The 18,099-nt window shown below is 39.6% G+C and overlaps 1 long non-coding RNA gene across 1 annotated transcript; it reads left to right on the forward strand.

Moving 5' to 3' along the window:
* Positions 1-1,217: 1,217 nt before the first annotated feature.
* LOC134069800 (uncharacterized) lies at positions 1,218-10,688 on the forward strand. The gene is made up of 3 exons (XR_009936858.1): positions 1,218-1,299; positions 6,800-6,862; positions 10,636-10,688. It is a non-coding gene; the product is annotated as an uncharacterized LOC134069800 (long non-coding RNA).
* Positions 10,689-18,099: the final 7,411 nt, after the last annotated feature.

The raw sequence follows: 18,099 nt of genomic DNA on the forward strand, positions 1-18,099 counted from the left end.
CGTTCACATAAAGTCGTGTTCCTGATCCAAAGACTTTGATGTTTCCCACAGTGACACACTGAACCACAATAACTTAGCCAGCTTTATAACAACTTCAACATTTCACTTTCCCCAAAATGTAAAATCTCTGTTGTCGCCAACACCTGAACTAACAGTGTGTGGCAATTCACCACTTCCTTTATCAATAAGCTCTACTATGATCAAAATGAGAGGTCGACAGCTACTACTCCAGCTACTAGCCTGTGCCATAGCCCAAGTACAGTGCACTTTGAGTCTTCACCATCATCATTTAAAATCATACATCCATAGTAAATTGGACTAAACCTTGTCAAGACAGCTTCATATGTTTTCATGTCTCATACCTGTAACATAGAGCCGGGTGCCTGATCCAAACACTTTGGTTGTTCCCACAGTGAATTACCAAAGCACAATAACTAACTGGGAAGTTATTTGCATTGCATAGGATATCTCACTATTAAATATTCAAGTGCCATTCTCCATGCATTCCATGTTACAAATTACCTTTCTTCATATTGCTGGTGATGAGTTCTTTCTAGATTATGGAGCAACCTGCTCAGGATCCTGGGTCATTGAACCTGGATCTCCCTTGTTGTCACATGTCTAAGGAGCCATTATAGTTTTTGTTCCATATGGGGGCTTTTTGCAATGATGTGGCCTTGCCATCCGGCACAGTAGTAGGTTGCAGAATGAACATTCTTCACTGAATCAATCCTCAAATTGAAGGAGTCCTTGTCTTTCTCTGCTGAAAAGTCACTTTGCTGTGGATGGCTGGTGTCTGCAGTTGGAAACCCTCTACTGTCTATGTACAGAATCCTGCTGGAAGGCTCTCCATCTTTCTTTTGGTACCAATGGATATAATTGCCAGAGGACAAATCAGTTACTCTGCAGCTGATGAACACACTTTTGCCTCTGCTTTTGACCCATGATAATCGGTCTTGATACAGTTTCAGATCTCCCACAGCTACAGCTTTAAACAAAGAAGACAGAAGTCGTATTAAGGAGCAGTTTTTAGGCAACAGAATTGATTCAATAATGTAGCAAGACTTACATATAAACACAGTATAAAACACCACGGATGCAGTGGGAGGCATGTTGAGAGAGTGAAACTATAGGGACCCTCCAGCATGAAGTACCGAGAAGTTCCTGTATGCAAATCAGTTTCCGTTCGAAAGTTTTCATGGTTTGGTGGTTAACTTCCGGGCAGTGTCTTGTACTGACTTGATAGGACAATACTTGGAATGGTGAAGGACTCGAACACACCGTTTTCATGATATTAAGGTGAGCTCTTTGGTCTCTTTGTTATAGCTTCTACAGATTTTGTCGGAGTATTTGCTGTCAAAGAATCATCGTGTCCATTCCAGATTGCACAATAATAGTTTGCTTGGTTGTCAGTGTCAGCAGTGGCAATTATGAGAGTTGATTTCTGGCCACTTTTAGACGCGCCAAATTGATTAGAAATCCAACCATCTCTTTTAGGTTCGTGTTTGCCTTGTGGGAAATGTAAAAGTCGGACAGGAACATTCCCATCTTTTATCATGTACCAGTGCAGTGCATGGAACTCCAAAGGAAAGGCATTCTGGTCCACTTCGCAGTCTATGAGCGCAGTTCTTTTTCTTCTGGACACAGCCACTGGTTTCTGGTTGATGACTTGCTCAGATGTAAAACCTGATCAACAATATAAAAGAAGTTACTTTAGCCTAGTTGTGAAATGAGTGTCTAATATAATATACAGTAGCCTACAATCTACAATACAATCTACTGATACAGTCTGGAGCTCATGTTCTAAAGTAGGCTCTTACCGAACAAGAAGACAATTAAAACTGAAAGTTTTGGCATTGTTCTCGGACGCATAGTGATAGTACTAGGCCTAAATCTATAACTCAGCTGAACGAGGAAGTGCATTTTTTTCTGATGACGTTGAAAAGTCATTACGCGGGTGGAGTTTGACAAACACTTTGTAACCTTCTAGAACCACCGTAGTTATTTCAGAATGAGGATGGGATTGATTGCCTGTGAAAATAATCTGTGGTCCTAAACCAGATGCGCTTTCTACGGAGAGTACGGCGATCGATCTCGCTGTCCATGGTACTGAATCATGGAATTTCTGTGTGCACATTGAGCGTGCACCTTTCGGTGCATCTCGAACAGGTGCATCAGGTAGGCTAAAAAACACAAATGTTGACCTATAGAACTAATCTGAGTACTCTGAGTAATCTGCAATAGTTGCACTCAAGTTGCACTAGATTCTCTATGGAGTTCAGGACAGGCGCATTGTCTGGCCATTAACGCACAATAACAACAAACCAGTTGAATTCCTGCTAGAAAAGGAAGTTAGCATCTTCATAAAGCTTGTCAGCAGATGGAAGCATGAAGTGCTCTAGCATGTGGTAGACGGCTGCATTGACTCTGGACTTGATAAAACCAGAGCCCGTCTTATTAGACATTCTCTGATAAAACACAGTGGGCCAACACCAGAATATGGCACGGCGCCCCACATTATCACTGACTGTGGAAACATCAAACTGGACTTGATGAATGCATTTTCCACAATATTTTAATGTTCTTTAGAGCAGTTACACGCATTTCAGTCAGTCTGTGGGGTGGTAGCCACTGCTACAGACGAAAACTCATTCAGACTCGTTCACACTTTCCCCCGTGCTGAATTTACTGAAATGATGTTATCTAGTCATTTGTGTCAGGGCCCAACCCTTTATTGTTAATGATGCTATTTGCAATGAATTACTGATAATATACGTTTGATCACTCTGCACAATAATCTAGAAATAATGTCAATCTCCACTACTCAGAAAACGGAAGCAGCAACGTTTTTCAAAATATTTCACTGACAGAACTTTTGGCCATGACTGTACAGTAATTGGATACTGATGTGACTGAAATGAAAAATATCAGTCTAAAATCTTGAATTACAAGACACTGAATTAATTATTTGCCATTAGCTTACCAACTAGTCTGTAGGAGCCATATTGTACAGTATATATAGTTGTGCTCATAAGTGTATGAACCCATGATAAAGTTGACTAAAAGAGGAATAAAAATGAGGAAATATCCAACCTTTAAGGACAGCAATTATCTTGAATGAATGATGTATCGGAAATAAATGAATGTTCTTCTTTAGAATGCAGAGAGTATACTGTAATATACACCCCTATGCTAAATTCCCATAGAGACAGGCAGATTAGTGCATCATGATAAAGTTCCCTTGGCCTATGGAATTAAAATACCCACACATCACCCTTCACCATACCTAAAGATTGGCATGGGGTACTTTCCATAATATCATCTCTCAATGCAAATCAACCCGGCTATTAGGCTAACTGAAATAAACTACGCCAATATACTGAGAGTAGGCATTCAGATTTATTTATTGTTGTGGAATTTTAATGGAAGATCATTTTTGAGATTAAAGATTTCAAGGTGAAGTCTTGACATGTAACATTTTGTAATTTGTGCATGCTCAATACCTAAAGCACTCATAGTGGGAACAAAGCATGATTCATCTCAAAGCATAACTCTCTTTAATAAAACCCATGAAAACTTTTGCCAAAACTGTTAGCACAGTGCCTTTCACAGGCTCAAATACAGTATATATATATATTAGTGGTGGGCATATATTATTTTTGTATAAACACATTTTTCATTGCATCGCCTTTAATGCAAAAAGGTCACCTTTTTATCGCTGTCCTTTCATATAATTGTTTTTTTAACAACAAAAAGCCGTAGAAAAAGCTTGACACACTATAAAAGAATATATACAGTATATATATATATATATATATATATATATATATATATATATTCTTTAAAATAAATTGTATATATTCTATATACTGACATTTCTGATATTCATGACAGCACACTTTATGCAGATTGTAGCCTATTCATATTACAACTCCGCCTCTTTAATTCAGTTGTCTGCTTGAAGCCTCAAAATATTGTAGTTTACTGGTTGGACTGTTCCATTTCCCCACGTGTGTTTACTTTTGAAGCACAGAAAGGAGGTGGTTTGCACAGAATCGCACAGTGCGCCCTTTAATCCCCAAGGTGTTTTAAAGTAATTCCTCAGGGTCAATATTCAACGTCCTTTTAGTGCTAAAACGGTAAGAGTCATGATCCTGCCTGATCAACAGGAGCATAGTGCAATAGCAATAGCATTCTAGGCCTGCATTAGCAATGTCAGAGAATTCATTCATATAAGTCAGTGTAGCATCAGAATGAGCTTGAAGACATTAAGGTGAAAGAACAGCATTGTGCTGCTTCAAGCCTAAAACAGTGGGTTTGGGGCACTGCATTCACCTCATGTCACCCCAGCAGGCTACAGTGGCAGATTTTGTTTGAACTTCCTTTGAAAACCAGCACTGTGTCTCCGCTCCACACTGCACAGTAGTAGACAGTATTGTCACTGGAGGCGGTGGTGGTGATGGTCAGAGTGGACTTTTGTCCAGTTTTTGATGCAGTGACCGCGTCTTTCACGCCGTCATCTTTTTGAACAGTGTTGCTGCCCGCTGGGAATTGAAGAAGTCGTGTGAAAGCTTCCTTCTCACTCCATTTGTACCAGTGCAAGGGGTTAGTGCTCAAAGGAACAGAGCTGTCCACCTCACACTCTATCCGGATTGTTCTTTTCGACCTGACCACCATCCATTTCTTTGGGTATGTCACAATTGTGTCTGTGCCACCTGATGTAAAGCCTGGGAAAAATGGTGCACAAAAAGGACAACTGTTATTGAAATGAACCTGCAAGGATATCAGGGAGTGTGATATTAGGAAAGGCTTACCAAAAAAGATCAGAAAGAAGAAGGCTGCAAACTGAGCCATTGTAACAAAGCAAGCTCCCCTTTGTGTTAGAGGTACTGTAGTGTTAAGATCTGTGGTTCTGTTGAACAAAGACATGAGGGGAGGTGCGGTTGTTCTTCTGCCCACCCCAACTGCACACATCTTTAGACAAAGAATTACACTGAAACTAGCACCAGTGAAAAACTCTTAATGGTTAAACATTTTGACAGAAAACTGAATTAATGATGACTGGACTTGAATTGTTTTTCTCAGCAAAGCTCATTTAGACAATATTCAGTTTCCATTTGTCACAAAACATTTTGAAACCTGAATTACAGTAAGCCTTGCTGTCAGTTGTTTTCAAGCTGGTTACCCACATCCTTGAGGTAGTATTATATGAATGTGATCCAAACAGCATGAAATATGATATGATAAAGTCAATAATTAAAAGGCGGCAAGAAAGTCCCAGCATGATGTGTTGTCTTCTTTTTGCACATTAAGCTCTTGTGCCCCCTATATGTTGTCAAGAGCTGCTGCATGTAGACCTGGGTTTGAGCTTTTCTGTTGCCATGTGGTCAGAAAGAAGTCTCTACATGTCTTCAAAGAATCAAAAACTTAAAAGAATGAAATATAACCACAGAATGCCTTGCCATGGTGGGCTACATATTGAGGCAAGAGAGCTTTTATACAAAGCCTGATTGGAAAGCTTTTCACTTCATTGCCTTCCATTTAACTTTTGCACCTTTGTAGTCAAATATAATAATTAAACAGTTATATGCTTGGTGTGGGTTGTGTACTGTATGCTGATGGACTGTCATTTCAACAGACAGTTTTTTTTTTTTTTTTAAAGATATTTTTTTGGGCTTTTTTTTATGCCTTTAATCAGATAGGACAGTGTAGGGTGACAGGAAACGAGTGGGAGAGAGAGTAGGGTGGGATCCGGAAAGGACCACGGGGCGGGAATCGAACCCGGGTCGCCGGCGTGCGGTGCAGGTGCCCCAGCCAGTCGCACCACGACTGGGGCCCAACAGACAGTTTTGACAGACAAACTTCAACAAAACACTGCTATTCTTATGCACAGTGTAAAAAATGATAAAAAATCTTGAATTCCTGATAACCAGGAACATTTGTTTTGGTTCAAGATTCTCTTAAAGCTTTCTACCTTTTTCTGGTACACCCAGTCCCACCAGTTTCGCTAGTTTTGAATGAAACATATCTTAATTATGTTCAAATATTCATTCCAATTGAGTAATCCACTTTTTCTATAAAATGAACATCATGTTTTTCTTGAACTGACTTAAGTACTGAAACAGTAAGGCAAATGGACACATGTGATGCCTTGGTGTCATGCATTTCGTTGTGTTCCCATGAGCCTTTGCAAGAATACTAAGAACATCATGCAGCCAATTGTGTTGCCAAGTGAGTTTCCTAACGAGGACTATGCTTAGAGACCAGTAGAATTTGGAACCAAGTTTTATCTTGTCTTATGCTCTGAGATTAACCATGCTTTGTTCCCATAATTGTGTGTATTGAGAATGCACAAAGTATCAGTGGTACCATTGCACATGTTTCTAACTCCAATGAATGCTTCTTAATACTGTGGCACAACATATTCAAAGTTTCCGTCCTTTAACATTGATGTTGCAATGCTAAGTTCAGTGGTACCATTGCACATGTTTCTAACTCCAATGAATGCTTCTTAATACTGTGGCACAACATATTCAAAGTTTCCGTCCTTTAACATTGATGTTGCAATGCTAAGTTCATCGTTGCCACTATCCATGCCACCTGTGTAACACAATGACGTTGAAATTACATAAAGGCCTCATATAAACTTAACTTAATCAATTTCATTGATGAATTGAGGGGTCAATTAATTTATGAATGTGGGTTATCACAGCATAAATCGTAAACCTAGACATTTTATTAATGTGCAATTGATGTACATGATAAAATCAAGTAAATCCAGCTATTCTTTTCTTTTCAGTGAAGCTGCAGTCACACTGAGTTCCACAGCCCCCACCACTGAAAAGAGAGACATTACTGTAAGGTCAGTGTGTGTTTCACTTACAGTTTTTCTCAGTTGCTTGGTGCTTTTCTCACGTCACTATTAACATCTGCACTGCAGTTAGTGCATTTCTCAAAATAATTATTGCTAATGGCAAAACCTAGATAGCCTGCAAAAGCATGTCACTTGCAGCCTGGCTATCACCACACTAAGCTCAATCTTTTAAGATTGACCATCAGTATGGGGATTCTGCGCTTTATTTCTACTGCGCAAGAGGCACGATCAATTGGCATCGTTCAAATGACTCCGTACGCTTGGATAGTCCCTCAACCAATCAGACCAAGGTGAATCATAAAGGTGAAAGAACAGCATTGTGCTTCTTTAAGCCTAAAACAGTGGGTTTGGGCACTGCATTCACCTCATGTCACCCCAGCAGGCTACCGTGGCAGATTTTGTTTGAGCTTCCTTTGAAACTTAGCACTGTGTGTCTCCACTCCACACTGCACAGTAGTAGACAGCATTGTCACTCGAGTCGGTAGGGCGGATGGTCAGAGTGGACTCTTGTCCAGTTTTCGACGCAGCGATCTTGCTTTTCACGTCTTCTTTAAATTTTTCATTGCCCGGTGGGAGGTAAAGGAGCCGTGTAACAGCTTCCTTCTCACTCCATCTGTACCAGTGCAAGGGGTTAGTGCTCAGAGGAACAGAGCTGCCCACCTCACACTTTATCCGGGCAGTTCTTCCTGTCTTGACCTTATCCCAGGTTTTTGGGTATGTCACAGTTGTGTCTGTAGCACCTGATGTGAAGCCTGGGAAAAAAAATGGTTCACAAAAAGGACAACTGTTATTGAAATTAACCTGCAAGGATGACATGGAGTGTAATATTATGTGAAAACCTTACCAAAAAAGATCAGAAAGAAGAAGGCTGCAAACTGAGCCATTGTAACAAAGCAAGCTCGCCTTTGTGTTAGAGGTACTGTAGTGTTAAGATCTGTGGTTCTGTTGAACAAAGACATGAGGGGCGGTGCGGTTGTTCTGCCCACCCCAACTGCACACATCTTTAGACAAAGAATTACGCTGCTTACAGTTTTTCTCAGTCACTTTGGTACATTTCTCGAATCATCCTCGACATTTGCAACCTGCATTTCTCAAAACAATTTGTACAAATAGCAAAACACCGTGGTTTGCATGCAAAAGCAAGTCTCTTGCTCAAAATCCTTAGTTCATCTCTCAAAAGTAAATATCTGTGCCAATGAACATGTTCGTGCCATCAGAATGACAAGCCCTTGTGTCATTGTGTATGGATAAGACGGTCAAATTGCTTAGTCATGTTGTCAATATAACAGTGTACTGTGGAGGGATGTTTTGAGAACTGACAATATTGTAAATTGTAGGTTACACCTTAGTACATGTGGGTGTTTGATTGCAAGAGTCTGGACAATATTCACATTTACACTTTTACTGTTTATTGTAATGTTGACAGACCATGTCATTGTGATACAGACAGAAAAAAAGAGCACTGCATAGTTCAAAGGGAAAAAGGGTAGAAATGTGAACACAGGACAATATCCATAGGGACAACTGTACATACAGTACAGTGCTGTAGGAATGACCTTCCTGTTTGTCGCAAATTCTCATCCACATCTCAACGACATATTATGACATCTTGTTCAACTGTTTTGCATGTCAGACTTATTATGCAATGAACTAATGCTTAAATATTGTGGAGGGTGAGAATATACAACAGAGACCCATCATAATACATTTTGATCAACATGTCATAAGCAATTTATAATATAGGAAACAGACGAGAATTGTACATAATCATTTGCACCGAAGCATTTGCAACTTGTTCAATGAAATGTGAAACTGCTTTTTTTGATGTGCACAAGTGACACAGTGATGTGAAGATTGAACAAGTTTTTTTGAGAATTTCAAATCTGATCTGAGAAATGTACCAAAGTGACAGAGAAAAACTGTATGACAGCTTGTTCAACCATTTTGTAAAGACATACAGCATGCTGCTAATGCCTAAATGTTGTTTGGGGTAAGACTGTTCAACAGAGACCCATTATAATACATTTTGATCAACATGACAATGTGCATGAAATTCATAATGTAGGAAACAGCAGATAATTCTCCAGTATACCAAAGCATTTACAACTTGTTAAAAAAAGAGAAACTTCTTTTACAGTTTTTGCCCGTTGCTTGAACACATTTTGCAAAACTTCGCTCACTGTGCCAAAACTCTACACACAAGTAAACATAACACAACACTAGGAAATATACCTTTCACATCTATGTCAAATTGAAACTGTACTATCAGTACCTAAACTCTGCTATCAAAACCTAACAATCCCTCACATCACCATTTCCAATGGCAAAACCGAGGGCTTTTTGTAGATGGCTGATTGATGTTCAGTTTTGCAAGTAAGTGCTTTCAGGTGTGTATTTGAGAGGTTGCAATTACCCGATGTGTTTTGTATTTTGGATATATGTGTTTAACAAATGGTACTCTGAGATTTCATTTTTGAACGAAGTGTCTATGTATGACATAGAGAGTAGTATGCAGGACCAAGTGTGTTGCATAAAGGAGTAAGTGTGTTGCAGAATTGCAACTAGAGTGCAAAGCAGCACTTTTGCTTAATGTATAGGTACATGTGTTTGAGATATTGCAACAAAACTTCAAGTTGTGATACTTTAGTCTAAGCATGGGTCTATAGTGTTCAAGCAACGGGCAAAAACTGTAATGTGAAGATTAAACTGGTAATTTTGAATTCTGATCTGAGAAATGTACCAAAGTGACTAAGGGAAAACTGTAAAACGTGCACTAGTCAACAGAACTCTTAATTATTTAACACATTGGGCAGAACACTGAATTAATCAATGACTGTTTAAATTGCTTTTCTAAGCAAAGCTCATTTAGACAATATTAACTTTTCATTCTTCACAAACTTTTTGAAAACTGAATTAACTCTGATGACTGCTATGAGTTGCTGTCAGTTGTTCTCAAGGTGGTTACCCACATCCTTGATGTAGTATGATATGAAAGTGATCCAAACAGCAAGAAAGTCCCAGCTTGATGTGTTGTCTTCTTTTTGCACATTAAGCTCTGGTGCCCCCTATATGTTGTCAAGAGCTACTACATGTAGACCTGGGTTTGAGCTTTTCAGTTGCCATGTGGTCAGAAAGAAGTCTCTGATGACTTCAAAGAATCAAAAATGAAAAAGGATGCAATATAACCACAGAATGTCTTGCCATGGTGGGCTACATATTGAGGCAAGAGAGCTTTTACAAAGCCTGATTGGAACGCTTTTAACCTCACTGCCTTCATTTCACCTTTGTACCTTTGTACCTTTGTACAAATATAATAATGAAGTTATATGCTTGATGTGTGTTACATATGCTAATGGCATTTGGCATTTTGACAGACAATTTTACAAAACACTGCTGTTCTTCTGCATAGTGTAAAACGAACCAAAATGTGAATTGTAGTTGAATTTTCATTGTTCATTTCACCTATCAGGGTTTTTACACAGGATGTTCACATCTATTCTCACTGTGGGAGGACCAGCACGCACAGTAGTATTCTGCAGCGTGAGACGACTTCAACTGTGGGATTTTTAGAGTGAATTTATCATTTCCTTTTTTTTCTGCTTTAAATTCCTGATAGCCAGGGTCATTTGTTTTGGTCCCATCACTCATTTTAATGTACAAGATCCTCTTAAAGGTCTCTCCCTCCTTTTTCTGGTACCAGTGGATGTAGGTCCCACACCCAGTTCCACCAGTGCAGTGAATTGAGACCTCTTTCCCCACAGCTGCAGACACACTGATGTCCTGACTGAGTTCCACAGCGCTCACCACTGAAAAGAAAATGCATTAAGGTCAGTGTTTAGAAATGCCTGTGTGTTTCAATTAAAATATGTTTTATTTGTATTGCTCTCAATGACACACATGAAATAGTTGTCTCTAATATCAGTAACTGTTGTATTTTCCAAAAAGGCATCATCTAGAGAACTATTTTCCAAATAATGCACATTATATTCAATTAGATTACATCACCTGTGATGAGAACAGAACATGCACATATAAAGCGTGGACTGATCATTTTCCTCAGTGATTCTAATGCAAAGACTAAACAACACCAGATATGTGAAAGCCGTTGATGATATTAGCTCTACAGGTGTGATGTCTAGAGGAGGAGGAGTTGTGGTTGGATAGCAACTTTGCTGCCAGCCAATCAGAGTGGTTGTAAAATACATTCTTAGTCATTCTTCCTGTGAGCAACATGCTCAATGATATGTCACTAAATAACTAGATTTTCTCCCTCCTTTTTGTGGTGCCAGTGGATGTCGGCTAAATCAGTGAATTGAAACGTGTGTTCCTACAGCTGTAGACACACTGATCTGATTGAGTTCCACAAAGAAAAAAAGAAGGAAAGAAATAAAGGAAGAAAGCATAAACAAAGCCACTGCGGTAAAATTAGTGTCATTCAGTAAATTCTATCAGCTTTTCTTTGTAATGAAATACCAAACTGACACCTTTATTCTGACATCTTGATAACAAGACATTAACAGGAAACCATGTGTGTGTGCTTAACAGAAAAACAAGTGATACAGAGACATGGCAATCTGCTCAGAGACCAGCGTAGCCGCTAACAGAATTAGGACATACTGAAAACTCTGCACAGTGGAGAGACACGGCCGGACATCACTGTTGGGCGTGCCGCAGCACTGACTCAGTCTCAGGAGAGGGTGCTCCTCATCCAATAACGTCTCAGGAGAGGGTGCTCCTCATCCAATAGCGTCTCAGGAGAGGGTGCTCCTCATCCAATAACGTCTCAGGAGAGGGTGCTCCTCATCCAATAGCGTCTCAGGAGAGGGTGCTCCTCATCCAATAGCGTCTCAGGAGAGGGTGCTCCTCATCCAATAACGTCTCAGGAGAGGGTGCTCCTCATCCAATAACGTCTCAGGAGAGGGTGCTCCTCATCCAATAACGTCTCAGGAGAGGGTGCTCCTCATCCAATAGCGTCTCAGGAGAGGGTGCTCCTCATCCAATAACGTCTCAGGAGAGGGTGCTCCTCATCCAATAACGTCTCAGGAGAGGGTGCTCCTCATCCAATAACGTCTCAGGAGAGGGTGCTCCTCATCCAATAACGTCTCAGGAGAGGGTGCTTCTCATCCAATAACGTCCATGCAATGAGATGCCTTAGCTTTCACTCATGATGAAAGTACAGTGGAAAAGCTTTTGATTGATGCTTAACGTTGGACCACCCACCCAAGTCCAACAGTACACAGAGTAATGTGATGGATTCATTTTCTCAGGTCAGTCTTGAAAGTGAACAAGCGTTGGTCTTACTTTAGGGACGTTTTCTCCAGTGCTGGCTGGGTTGGGGGTATGATTTTTAATGTTGTGGTAAGATGCTGACCACCTGTCTTTTGGTAGAGAAAATCAACAGTAGTGCCTGTGTATACTCAATATGCTGATATTTTTATATTTGGTGATATATATAAAGATACCAGTTAGTTACTGTTATCCGGATTCTGATTTTGGCAAATTTAATAGTCCAGTTGAGATGCACTAGCCTCTTCAACTATTGGCATACAGTATAGGCTACATAGCTTATTTCTTTGCTGATTCGCCTACTTTCCTTGGGGTTTCCTGAGTGTGTTTTATGTACAGGATGTATCTGGTGGTGATCACTGTGGCAGAGACCCAGCAGGCACAGTAGTACACGGCTGAGTGAGACGTCTTCACTTGACGGATTTTCAGTACAATTTCGTCTTAGCCTTGTTTCTCTGACTCAAATTCAGTGACACCAGTGTCTATAGTGGGCTTGCCATTATTTGCATCGATGTACAACATTCTCTTGAAACCTTCTCCATCTTTCTTCTGGTACCAGTGAATGATGTTTCCGTTACATCCAGTTTTGTATGTGCATATTATCATGACTGATTTGCCCAGATTTCTGGTCACTGAGATCTTCTGTTCAAACATGCTGGCTGCCTCCTCTGTAGAAAGAAAGAGTCATAAACAGCCATGAAAGCAAAAGAACACTCCCTGTTTGTTGGAAGATGTAGGGGAAATCTCACTCAATGTTAAACAAAAACTGAATTGTTATCAATGCCTTTGTATATTTACTTTTAGAAAAAACTTAGATTGAATGCTTACCTATAGTGAGGAGAAAAGTGATAAACACTTTTAAGTTCATGGTTTTTCAGAGTGACATTTGTCTCGGGTAGAGTCAGAGTTGAGTTTGGAGCTACATGCAGATGACCATGAACATAGTATGATTTTTAGAAGCGCAAGTAAATCCTTAATGGGAGGGGTCTCTCTCTCTCTCTCTCTCTCTCTCTCTCTCTCTCTCTCTCTCTCTCTCTCTCTCTCTCTCTCTGTGTGTGGTGTGGTGTGTGTGTGTGTGTATGACTGTGTGTGAGAGAGGGAGTGTGTTGTATACTGTACACTTTCTAAATTAACGCATGTGTATTAGCTCATTTGGTGATATGTAAGGGTGTGTGTTTTATGTACAGGATGTGTCTGTTGGTGATCACTGTGCACTGTCCCAGCAGGCGCAGTAGTACACAGCTGAGTGAGACGTCTTCACTTGATGGATTTTCAGTAGAATTTGGTCTGAGCCTTGTTTCTCTGACTCAAATTCACTGAAACCATCGTCTTTAGTGGTACTGCCACCTCCATCGATATACAGCATTCTCTTGAAACCTTCTCCATCTTTCTTCTGGTACCAGTGAATGTAGTCTCCCCTACATCCAGTTGTATATGTGCATGTTATCACAACTGATTTGCCCTTAGGTTTGGTCACTGACACCTTCTGTTGAAACATGCTGGCTGTCTCCCCTGTAGAAAGACAGAAGAGTTATATACTGTACTAATCACAGTAAAACACACACACACACACACACACACACACACACACACACACACACACACACACACACACACACACATCTGGAAGAGACAGGAAAGATCTCACTCAAAGCTGCACAATAGCTTAAATACTGTAATAAATGCCTATGTACTTAGTGCATATTTGCCTTAGAACATTTCTTTACATTGACTGCTTACCAATATAGAAGAGAAAAATGAGAAACACTTTAAAGTTCATTGTTACTCAGATGACATCTGTCTTGGCTGAGTCAGTGTTGAGTTTGGTGCTACAGGTAGGAGTCAGTGAAGATGTATGAATGTAGAGGCTCAGTTAAGTCCTCAGTGGAAGGAGAAGGTGTGGCCACATTTGTGAGAGCCTACTGTACGTGTGTGCCTGCACACTTGTCAGTGTGTGATATATGCTCTTGGGTCTGTGATATACATATAGAAATAGCTTACAGTATGTAAAAAACTGCATTTGTGTATAAAGTCATTTGGTGATATGTAATAAAGAGTGTGTGCTTTATGTACAGGATGTTTCTAGTGGTGAGCGGAGCTGTACTACCAATGTTGAGTGGTTTCAGTTTCTCTCGTGCATTAAGTATTTCCTCCTGATTGCAGAAGTGTTTGTTGTCTTTTTCTATTGGTCCGCCGTATCAGCAAATTATCAGATGAAGCATCGAGCATAATTTTACGCCGCAGACCAGCAGTGTCTACGTCGTGGAGCGGTGCCGGTCCGCGGCCCATAGTTTGAGAAACACTTGAGGTAAAGTGCCCAGGGGCACCACATTGTCTTAATATGGGCATGGTCATTCTGACTGTGGGAGGAATCATAACAGAAACAGTAAGTACTACACTGCAGCATGAGAGAACTTCAACTGTGGGATTTTTGGAGAGAATTTATTTCCGTTTTTCACTGTTTGGAATGCTTCATAACCAGGATCATTTGTTTTGGCACCAGAGCTTATATCTACAAGATTATCTTAAAGCTCTCTTACTCCTTTTTTCTGGTACCAGTGGATGTAGTAACTACACCCAGTTCCGCTGCAGTGAATTGAGACCTCTGTCTGTCCCCACAGCTTCAGACACACTGATGTCCTGACTAAGTGTTTCAATTGAACGATGGTATTTTTTGTATTCCTCTTAAATAAACAACGAAATCCACAGCTGAACTGAAGTCATGCTGCATTGATGTCATTGTGACTCATTGACCTCACACTTTGGAATTAACACACATTATACTCCATTAGATTCCATCTCACCTGTGATGAGAAGAGTATGCACATGAAAAGAGTGGACTGATCATTTTCTCCAGTGCATTAAATGGAAGAAGATACACACACCAGATATGTGTACGCCGTTGATGCTATTATCTCTACGTTGTTGCAACATTGGTCCACCCAAGTCCAACAGTACACAGAGTGATGTGAGAATGAATTTTCTCAGCTCAGTCTTGTAAGTGAACAAGCGTTGGCCTTACAGTGTCTCCAGTGCTGGCTGGGTTGGGGTAGGGTTGATTTGTAATGGTAAGATGCTGACCATCTGTGTCATCTATGAGTATGGTTACAATTTTATTTTTCCATAAAGATGCCAGTTCATCAATTACCATTATCCAGTTTGTGCACTGCCTCCTTTCCTTAATGCATAAGAATTGAAGGGTGTGTGTTTTATGTACAGGATGTTTCTGGTGGCGATCACTGTGGGAGGATGAGTCCCAGCAGGCGCAGTAGTACACAGCTGAGTGAGACGTCTTCACTTGAGGGATTTTCAGCAGAATTTGGCCTGAGCCTTTTTTCTCTGACTCATATTCACTGAAACCAGAGTCTTTAGAGGTCCTGCCATCATCTGCATCGATGTACAACATTCTCTTGAAACCTTCTCCATCTTTCTTCTGGTACCAGTGAATGATGTTTCCGTAACATCCAGTTGTGTATGTACATGTTATAATTACTGATTTGCCCAGAGTTCTGGTCACTGAGATCTTCTGTTCAAACATGCTGGCTGCCTCCTCTGTAGAAAGAAAGAGTCATACGTATATACAGTACAACATGAAAGCAAAAACACACACACTGTCTGTTGGAAGAGGCAGGAGATGCAAACACTTTTTTGTTTAACAGCAGTAATACCCTATCAATTATTGTCATCAACACCTTTGTATCTTTACCTTTAGAACTGTTAAATTTAATGCTTACCTACGGTGAGGAGAAAAGTGATAAACACTTTAAAGTTCATTGTTTTTCAGAGTGACATCTGTCTCTCGGGTAGAGTCAGAGTTGAGTTGAGTACAAGCAGATGACTGTGAAGATAGTATGATCTTAGAAGTTCAATTATAAATCCTCAGTGGGAGGGGTGGGTGTGCTTGTGTGTATGTGTGACTGTGTGTATGACTGTGTGTAAGAGAGACGTGTGAGTGAGGAATGGGGGTTATATACTGTACACTTTCTAAAAACCTGCATGCATGCATGAACTCATTTGATGATTTGTAATAAAGAGTGTGTGTTTTATGTACAGGATGTTTCTGTTGGTGATCATTGTGGCAGAGACCCAGTAGGTGCAGTAGTAGATGGCTGAGTGAGACGTTGTTAGGCCTACTTGAGTAATTGGGCTGTTAAAGATGCAATTTCAACGTAGTTTGAGAAGGAAAGTAAGGCCAGGCTATTGGTAGGACGTTCCCTATGTAATTTCTACCCTGTGGTAGCTAGCAGTGTTACTGTTTGCTACTGCACTAGATTTAAAGGAACAAGTTCATGGAAAACAAATGCTTATGAGGAACGTGATTCGATCCTACAGAACCGGTAGGATAGGGCCTACTGTACATACAGTATATACGTAAGTTTATCTTTTTATCCAAATGAAGTGTCTTAAAGCTAGCGCGGTACAGAGGCTGGCTACTAGCTAACTCAGACCATTAATTCAAATCTAGAGCTGGTTGCTTTTTTCACAAACCTGAGCTGATGGAAGTATTATCAGGGGTTGGCGGAGGTGATGTCTCACTCTCAACCTCTTCTTGCGTTGACTGCTTCTTATATCCATATTCTGACCATACGCTGGAATGGTTGGCTATTGAACTGTAGACCAGCAACTTATTCGGACTCAATAAGGAACACGAGGTCACCATTAGTAACAATAACAATATTGGGTAACACTTTATAATAAGGGTACATGAATTCTCATGAACTAATGCATGAATTAATGCATGAATTACGCATTAGTTAATCCATTAATATATCATGAATCATTATGACTTAACATGAATTCACTGATTGTCATTAATGAATTAATACATAAATAACTCATCATCTTAAGCATTAAGTACGGTTGGCACATCATCATGAATCATGATTAATTAAGCATGATCATGATGACTTTTTGTCAGACAAAATTTTGGACATCACCGTCATGGAGAAAAAAGAAAAGTAATTACACATGAATTCATGTTAACTAAATGTCATGAATTATCATGAGTTAATTCATTAACTCATGCATTAACTATACATGAAAATCTCATTAATAAACATTAATTAATAGAATGTCATTAATGACATCAGGTATGGACAACAAATTCATCTTGAGCATTACAGTGGGTAAATCATTATGAATAATGATCAATTACACATGATCATGGTGATTTCTAGGTTTTTGAAATGTGCTCCAAGGGGTAAGTAAACTATACATTAACTCATCATGAACTAATTAAGACCATTTTCAGAGAATATCGAAGAATCCACATCGTTCAAATATAGGCATGTCCTCATTAGCTAATCATTATCTTTTCACTAGTTAATCATGTGGCCCCTCAGATAAAGTGATGAACAGGTGGTGCTTTAAATGCATGAAGTTTGAAGTCATGCAAAAATGGTCAATTTACATTAATTAATGATGAATTACTCATGAGTTCATCATGTTTGTGGCCCCTCACCTAAAGTGGTAAATGGACCCTTCTTTATCACTGACGAAAGAAGTGGATTCTTCGATATTCTCTGAAAATGGTCTTAATTAGTTCATGATGAGTTAATGTATAGTTTACTTACCCCTTGGAGCAGATTTCAAAAACCTAGAAATCACCATGATCATGTGTAATTGATCATTATTCATAATGATTTACCCACTGTACCTAATGCTCAAGATGAATTTGTTGTCCATACCTGATGTCATTAATGACATTCTATTAATTAATGTCTATTAATGAGATTTTCATGTATAATTAATGCATGAGTTAATGAATTAACATATGATAATTCATGACATTTAGTTAACATGAACTCATGTGTAATTACTTTTCTTTTTTCTCCATGACGGTGATGTCCAAAATTTTGTCTGACAAAAAGTCATCATGATCATGCTTAATTAATCATGATTCATGATGATGTGCCAACCGTACTTAATGCTTAAGATGA

The sequence above is a fragment of the Sardina pilchardus genome, chromosome 2, assembly GCF_963854185.1.
Source record: "Sardina pilchardus chromosome 2, fSarPil1.1, whole genome shotgun sequence".
In the NCBI taxonomy this organism is placed as follows: domain Eukaryota; kingdom Metazoa; phylum Chordata; class Actinopteri; order Clupeiformes; family Clupeidae; genus Sardina; species Sardina pilchardus.